This window comes from Stegostoma tigrinum, chromosome X, assembly GCF_030684315.1.
Source record: "Stegostoma tigrinum isolate sSteTig4 chromosome X, sSteTig4.hap1, whole genome shotgun sequence".
NCBI lineage: Eukaryota > Metazoa > Chordata > Chondrichthyes > Orectolobiformes > Stegostomatidae > Stegostoma > Stegostoma tigrinum.
Genome location: NC_081404.1, coordinates 18,149,148 through 18,157,726, shown reverse-complemented (window position 1 = coordinate 18,157,726; position 8,579 = coordinate 18,149,148). Strand labels below are relative to the sequence as shown.

Sequence of the window (8,579 nt, the reverse complement as noted above, 5' to 3'; positions counted from 1 at the left end):
ATGCTCAAAGGGCTGATCTGTGATATTGCAGTTGAGAGGGAGAAGCTGGAATCAAATATAATGATGTTACAATTGCGTAAAGGTAACTACAAAGATGTGAGGGAGGAGCTGGCCAGAGTTGACTAGAAGGGAGCCTTGGAGAGAAGATGGTGGAGCAGCAATGGCTATCCTGGATAATTTAGGAGGTACAGCAAAAACTCCTCCCAAGGAAGAAGAAACATATTAACATATTAAGTGGAGGACAATGGAGGGTGTGGCTGACTAGGGAAGTCAGGGATAGCACAAAAGCAAATGAAAATGCAAACAATGTGATGAAGATTAGTGGGAAACCAGAGGGTTAGGAAGACTTTAAAACCCAACAGAGGACAACTAAAAAAAGCAATAAGGAGAGAGAGAAGATGAAGTGTGAGGTTAAGCTAGCTAGTAATATAAAAAAAAAGTAGGAATTTTTGATTAGGCACATAAAAAAAGGTAAGAGAGATGCAAGAATGGTTGTTGAACTGCTGGAAAATAAGACTGGAGAAGTGATAATGGGAGACAAAGAAATGACAGGAACTGAATAGGTATTTTGCTTCAGTCTTCACAGTGGGAGACACCAGCAGCATATCAGAACTTCAAGGGAGTCCGGTGGCAGAGTGCATCACTGAAGAGAAAGTTCTGGGGAAGCTGAAAGGTCTGAAGGCACATTAATCATCCAGACCAGGTAGACTACATGCCAAAGTTCTGAAGGAGTCAGCTGGGTAAGATTGTGGAGGCATTGGTGGTGATCTTTCAAGAATCACTGGAGTCAGGGAGGATACCAGAGGACTAGAAAATGGCGAATGTAACACCCCGGTTTTAGAAGGGAGAGAAGCAGAAGACATGGAATTATAGGCTGGTTAGCTTGACCTCGGTCATTGGTAACATTTTATAGAACATATAACATCGAACAATACAGTGCAGAACAGGCCCTTCGGCCCTCGATGTTGTGCCGGCCTGTGAACTAATCTAAGCCCATCCCCCTACACTGTCCCATCATCATCCATATGCTTATCCAAGGACTGTTTAAATGCCCCTAATCTGGCTGAGTTAACTACATTGGCAGGCAGGGCATTCCACGCCCTTACCACTCTGAGTAAAGAACCTGCCTCTGACATCCATCTTAAATCTACCACCCCTCAATTTGCAGCTATGCCCTCTCATACAAGCCAATGTCATCATCCTAGGAAAAAGACTCTCACTGTCCACCCTATTGAATCCTCTGATCATCTTGTATGTTTCTATGAAATCCCCACTTAGCCTCTCTCCAATGAGAACAGACCCAAGTCCCTCAGCCTTTCTTCATAAGACCTTCGCTCCAGACCAGGCAACGTCCTGGTAAATCTCCTCTGAACCCTTTCCGATGCTTCCACATCCTTCCTGTAATGGGGCGACCAGAACTGCACGCAATATTCCAAGTGAGGCCGCACCAGCGTCTTGTACGGTTGCAGCATTAAGAGTCCGTTATTAAGTATGTGATCGTTGAATACGAAGTGTATGGTAAAATAGGGCGGAGTCAGCATAGCTTCATCAAGGGAAGATCATGCCTGACAAATCTGTTTGAATTCTTTGAGGAGGTAACAAGCAAATTAGACAAAAGAACCAGTGGACATGATCTATTTGGATTTCCAGAAGGCTTTTAACAAGGTGCTGTAAGGGAGGCTGCTAAATAAGACGAGCCCTTGGTGTTCAGGGCAAAATACTGGCATAAATAGTTGACTGGAGGAAGGTGAGATTGGGGATAAAGGTGTCTTTTTCAAGATGGCAGCCAGTTCCACAGGAGTTATTATTGGGACTACTGCTATTCATATTATACGTTAACGATCTGGATGAAAGAACTGAGGGTATTGTTGCTTGGTTTGCAGATGACACGAAGGTAGGTGGAGGGACAGGTAGTGATGAGGAAGTGTGGAGGCTGCAGAGGACTTGGGCAGGCTGGGAGAGTGGGCAAAAAAGTGTCAGATGAAATACAATGTGGGAATGTGCGAGGTTATGCACTCCAGTGGGAAGAATAGAGGCATAGACTATTTTCCAGATGGGGAAGGTTTTGGAAATCTGAAGCACTTGAAAGGGACTTAGGAGTCCTCGTTCACGATTCTCTTAAGGTTATCAAGCAGGCCCAGTTGGCAATCAGGAAGCCAAATGTAATGCTAGTATTAAGAGGACGAGATTCAAGAGGGCTAGAACAAGAGCCTGAGCATGCTGCTGAGGCTGTATAAAGCTCAGGTCAGATCAAATTTGGAATATTGTGAGCGGTTTTGGGCCTCATATCTGATGAAGAATGTGTTGGCATTGGAAGGAATCCAGAGGAGGTTTACAAGAATGATCCTGGGGATAAAGGGCTTGTTATTATGAGGATCAGTTGAGGGTTCTCGGTCTGTACTTGATAGAGTTTAGGAGGATGTGGAGGGGATCTGGTTGAAACTTACAGAATACTGAGGGCCTGGCTAGAGTGGGAATGAAAAAAATGTTTCCATGAGTAGGAGAGACTGGGACCCAAGGGCACAGCCTCAGATCGAGGGGATGGCCCTTTAGAACTGAGATGAGGAGGAAGTTCTTCAACCAGAGGGTGGTGAATCTGTGGGACTCATTGCCACACAAAGGCCAAGTCATTGAGTGCATTTAAGACAGAGGTAGATAGGTACTTGGTTAGCAAGAGGATCAAGAGTTATGGGGAGAAGGCAGGAGAATGAGGTTGAGAAATGTATCAGCCATGATTGAATGATGAGCAGATTTGATGGGCCAAATGGCCTAATTCTGCTCCTATATTTTATGGTCTTAATAACTTGGAACTCAGTTTCAGTGAGGATGATGTAGGTGGAGACATTGAATGATTTTGAAAGGAAAATGGATAAACGCTTAAAGCAAATAAACTTGCAGGACTACAGGGATAAAGCAGGGGAATAGCTTTGACTGGATTGTTCCACAGAGAAAGCCAAATGGTCGTCTCCTGTGCTGTAAATGACACTGCAACACTGGCTTATGTCAAAATCTATCAGAATTGCACTCCTGTCTTGGGATGTTTTAACTTTAGTAAAGACACTGTATAAATGCAGGTTGTCATAGAGCTTGTGAATGCAATTCTGCTTTTCATTTTAAAGACATAAACTTTAGTTCTGATTTTATCTATGTGCAATTTGCTTTTGAATGAGTTTCAATCTCGCCCCAATTATCATCCACTTATTCTTCCATTATAAATTGCTGTGTTCCAAGTTGATAATGGAATGTTACGATGAAATCTGAAAAGGTTGGGGGTAGCAGGGAGGATGCCATTGTACAGACTGAGATTAAACAGCATACTGAGTAACTTCCTAAGTGTAACATAATGGTAATTGACCTGAGGACAAATACCCATCACGATGGTATCATGCTGTCTGGCATGCTGAGTGCACTCGCCTCAATGGTTAACTGCCAGTATGGGCCGGGACTCAAGTGAACCTGTTGTGCCTGGAAATGTCAGTTTATTTAACACAGAGACTGTATTTATATTGGGAAGTAACAAGAATATCACTTCCAAGAATGCTGTTTAATTAAATGTAATGTAAATAATAAATATTAAGATAACTCTTTTATTCTTTACTCATTTATGCAATGAGGGCGTCCCTGGCCAGGCAGCATTTATTGTCCATCCCTCTTTGCTCAGAGGGCAGTTAATTGTCAACCACATTGCTGTGGGTCTGGAGTCACATGTAGGCTAGACCAGGTAAGGATGGCAGTTTCCTTCTCTAAATGACATGAGTGAAGCAGATGGGTTTTTCCAACAATCAACAGTGAATTCATGGCCTGAATTCAAATTCCACCATCTGCTGTGGCGGGATTCCAACCGATGTCCCCAGAACATTATCTGGGTCTCTGGATTCACAGTACAGTGATCAGCCAACACCTCCCATTTTCTTTAATTTTTTTTCATTTCTTTACCCTGATATTGAAGGGCTATGCTTTCACCCGTCCGTGTTCTGGTTGACCAAACTTCCTGAGTTCTCGCACTCGGTCTAGTGTTGCCAGGCTCTCACTTTACAATTATTCAGTGCTCGAAGCTCAAATGGCAAAATAGCCTTGAGAGGCTGAATGGTCTGCCCCTGTTCCAGTCTCACAGACACTACTGATTTGTAATCAAGGAGTTTAGTCTTTAATACTGACAGCTTATTCTGAATTGTTCAAAAGTACCCAAGACTTGATAACTTCCCTTGTACTAATTTAACTTGATCACTGGGTTCTTTGTTATTTTTGTCCTTTCTCCTACCTGATCTGTCAGTGTTTTCACTGTAACTCTCTGATATATCCACATCCAACATTGGGATTCCAGCCCATTACGTCTTGCCAGCCTGTGTGAACTCAGCATGAATTAACACAGTACTATACCTCTACTGAGTTCTTTTTGAAGAGCTGTCACTGTTACATTGGCAGCATGGGGTGAAGTAAGAAAGTGGAGTGGTTTGTATTGCTTGCAGGTTGAGAGATGTGCTGTTCTCAATGGGTTAAGGTTCTTTTAATGTACAGTGAGACTGATTACATTTACTGCTCCTGAGGGACAATGTTCACTTGTATCTTCTGGCCATGGACTCCCCTCTCGGTTCCCCTGCCACGTAGGCAGTTCTTGCTTCACTTGCTGCTGGCCGTCTGAAATCGCCTGAGCTATACCTTGGAAAAACCAAACAAGCAGAAACACAATGATGCTGACTTGTTGGATGTTGATTAGCTCATCCGGAATGACATTTTTTTTGGCTTTCAAAACTGCGTGATATAATGTGGAGATTATACGGTGCCCTGTGTTCAGTGAACTGCACCGTTTGAAATCTAGTATTATTGGTCAGTGGTTCAACTAGATTGAGGTCGAACTAAAGGCCTGACAAGATCTTGCTCTCAGTATGGCCTGTAGCTGTATAATCCTGGTGCATCTGGATTAAATTTTACACAGCACTATGGTATTAAAGATGGAATTTAGGCTTCTGAATATGGTTTGTTCTGAGTCAGCTGATCTCAATTGGGGCTTCAGAATTACCTACAGCACAGAAAAAGGCCCTTCGAGTCTGCGCCAGCCAAAAACAAGCACCTAACTATACTTGAGATGGGGTCACAGCGGAGGCACATTTGGACTGCAGGAATTCACCAAGCCTCCTTTGGCAGCACCTGCCAAACCCATGACCTATAACATCTCAAAGATCAAGAGCAGCAGATGCATGGGAACACCACTACTTGAAAGTTCCCCTCCAAGCCCCACAGCATCCTGGCTTGGAAATATATTAGCATTCCTTCAGTGATGCCAAGTCAAAAACCCTGGAAGTCCATCCCTAACAGCAAGTGCTACACAGCAGACTGCAGCGGATAGAAGGCAGCTTATAAGACATAATTACCTTTTCAGGGCAATTAGTGATGGACAATAAATTGCTGCCCTGGCTGTGGTAGCTAACTCCCATGAATGATTAAAGAAAAGGCTAGTTGACACATGCTGGCCTTGCTCTGGAACCAGGCCGTGGGGTTTGGGTGCTTATGGATGAAAACAGGCATAACCGACATGAAACAAAAAAAACTTCAGTCCACATGTGATTGGGAAAACAGTCTGAAAGAACTTAGCTAGTTCTAGTCAGTCTTTTAGCTATGTGTTTCTGCATAGAACACAATAGATTGCTACAGTAATACTTCATTTCTGTAAACATTACACTATATTTGCCTGTGAACACGAGCCTTACGAATGGGTCGAACCTTTGTACCATCTAGCTCTGGCCCTGACCCAAATTTCTGGGTCAATAGCCCCATAAAGGTTCTGTAAGCAATAAAGAGTGCAGTTTGTGAATTGATGCTGGTAGCATATGCAGACAGCAGTCTCACCTACTGCTGTAACTCTTTCTGCAATGGTTGGTTGTTCTGCCACAGGCAAACAGAATTTCTATTAGTCAGTGCTGAATGCCACCCAAATTCTATTTATTAGATTAGATTTCCTACAGTGTAGAAACAGGCCCTTTGGCCCAACAAGTCCACACCAACCCTTGAAGCATCCCACCCAGACCCATCCCCCTATCGCCCACACACCCCTGAACACTACAGGCAATTTAGCATGGCCAATCCACCTAACTTGCACATCTTTGGACTGTGGGAGGAAACCAGAGCACCCGAAGGAAACCCACACAGACATGGGGAGAATGTGCAAACTCCACACAGATGGTCGCCCAAGGCGGGAATCGAACCTGGGTCCCTGGCGCTGTGAGGCTAACCGCTGAGCCACCGTGCTGTGTCTCCTCTCTACTCAGTAAATCATCTTCCTTTCTGTATTGAAAACAATGATCTCTTGCTCAGCCTCAGTAGGTACCTCATTCCAACTACAGAGTCAGAAAATTGAGGATTTAGGTTTCACGCCAGTGACTTGAGCACATGATCCAAGTTGACATTCCAGTGTAATAGTGAAGTAGTGCCCCATTGTCAGTGGATCAGTTCCAAAAGTTAGCTCTAGTTAGGCCCCATTTAGAATACTGTGTCCAATTTTGGGCCCCACACCTCGGGAAGGACATACTGGCCCTGGAGCATGTCCAGTGGAGATTCACATGGATGATCCCTGGAATAGTAGGTTTGACAAATGATGAATGGCTAAGGATCCTGGGATTGTATTCATTAGAGTTTAGAAGGTTGAGGGGAGATCTAATAGAAACTTACAAGATAATGTATGGCTTAGAAAGGGTGGATGGTGGGAAGTTGTTTCCGTGAGGCGGGGAGACTAGGACCCGTGGGCACAGCCTTAGAATTAGAGGGGGTAAATTTAAAACAGAAATGAGGAGACAGTTCTGCAGCCAGAGAGTGGTGGGCTTGTGGAATTCATTGCCACAGAGTGCAGTGGAGGCCGGGACGTTGGATGCCTTCAAGGCAGAGATCGACCTATTCTTGATCTCACAAGGAATCAAGAGCTACGGGGAGAGTGCAGGGAAGTGGAGTTGAAATGCCCATCAGCCATGATTTAAATGGTGGAGTGGACTTGATGGGCCGAATGGCCGTATTTCCACTTGTATGTCTTATGGTCTAAAAGGGTACTGCACCGACAGAGGGTTGGTCCCAAGGGAGAGCTGCACTGTTGCAGGAGCAGTACTGAGGGAGTATCACCCCATCAGATGGTCAGCACTCAGGGATGTTACATTGTCAAAGAAACATTACTGAGAGAGTGGTAACCAAGCGGAGGCTTGGGGACCGCTTTGCAGAACACCTCCGCTCGGTTCGCAACAAACAACTGCACCTCCCAGTCGCGAACCATTTTAACTCCCCCTCCCATTCCTCAGATGACATGTCCATCATGGGCCTCCTGCAGTGCCACAATGATGCCACCCGAAGGTTGCAGGAACAGCAACTCATATTCCGCTTGGGAACCCTGCAGCCTAATGGTATCAATGTGGACTTCACCAGCTTCAAAATCTCCCCTTCCCCCACCGCATCCCAAAACCAGCCCAGTTCGTCCCCTCCCCCCACTGCACCACACAACCAGCCCAGCTCTTCCCCTCCACCCACTGCATCCCAAAACCAGTCCAACCTGTCTCTGCCTCCCTAACCTGTTCTTCCTCTCACCCATCCCTTCCTCCCACCCCAAGCCGCACCCCCATCTCCTACCTACTAACCTCATCTGACCTCCTTGACCTGTCCATCTTCCCTGGACTGAACTATCCCCTTCCTACCTCCCCACCTATACTCTCCTCTCCACCTATCTTCTTTTCTCTCCATCTTCGGTCCGCCTCCCCCTCTCTCCCTATTTATTCCAGAACCCTCACCCCATCCCCCTCTCTGATGAAGGGTCTAGGCCCGAAATGTCAGCTTTTGTGCTCCTGAGATGCTGCTTGGCCTGCTGTGTTCATCCAGCCTCACATTTCATTACTGAGAGAGTGCTGCACTGCCAGGCAGACTCCATCTGTCCTCTCAGTTTTAGTTTTAAAAAATCACAGGACGTGAGAATCACAGACTAGGCCAGCCCAGCATTTATTGCCCATCCCTAATTGCCTTTAAGAAGATGCGGCTTCTTGAATTGCTGCAGACCATGTGCTGTAGGTAGACCCACAGTGCCCTTAGGAAAGGAATTCTAGGATTTTGACCTGAGAACATTTAGGGAATGGCGATATATTTCCAAGTCAGGATGGTAAGTGGCTTGGAAGTGGTGTTCCTATGTGTCCTTCTGGATGGCAGTGGTTGTGGGTTTGGAAGATGCTGCCTGAGGAGTCTTGGTAAATTTCTGCACTGCATCTTATAAATGCCACACACTCCTGCTACTATCCATCAATTCTGGAGGGAGTAAGTGTTTGTGGCTATGGTGCCAATCAGGTGGGCTGCTTTGTCGGATGGTGTTGAGCTTCTTGAGTGTTGTTGGAACTGCAACCACCCAGGCAAGTGGGGAGTATTCCATCACATCCCTGACTTGTGCCTTGTTGATGGTGGACAAGACTGGGGAGTCACAAGTTGAGTTATTAACTGCTGTATTCCTTGCCTTTGACCTGCTCTTGAAGCGATGGTATTTTATTTGGCTAGTCCAGTTCAGTTTCACATCAGTTGCAAGTTGAATACAAAAGACCCAATAGACACTATTTAAAGAAGTG

At 45.4% G+C, this 8,579-nt stretch overlaps 1 long non-coding RNA gene across 1 annotated transcript in view; it reads left to right on the top strand.

Moving 5' to 3' along the window:
• The window catches only part of LOC125448276 (uncharacterized), a 143,976-nt gene that overhangs the window by 986 nt on the left and 134,411 nt on the right, over positions 1-8,579 (top strand). The window lies entirely within an intron of this gene.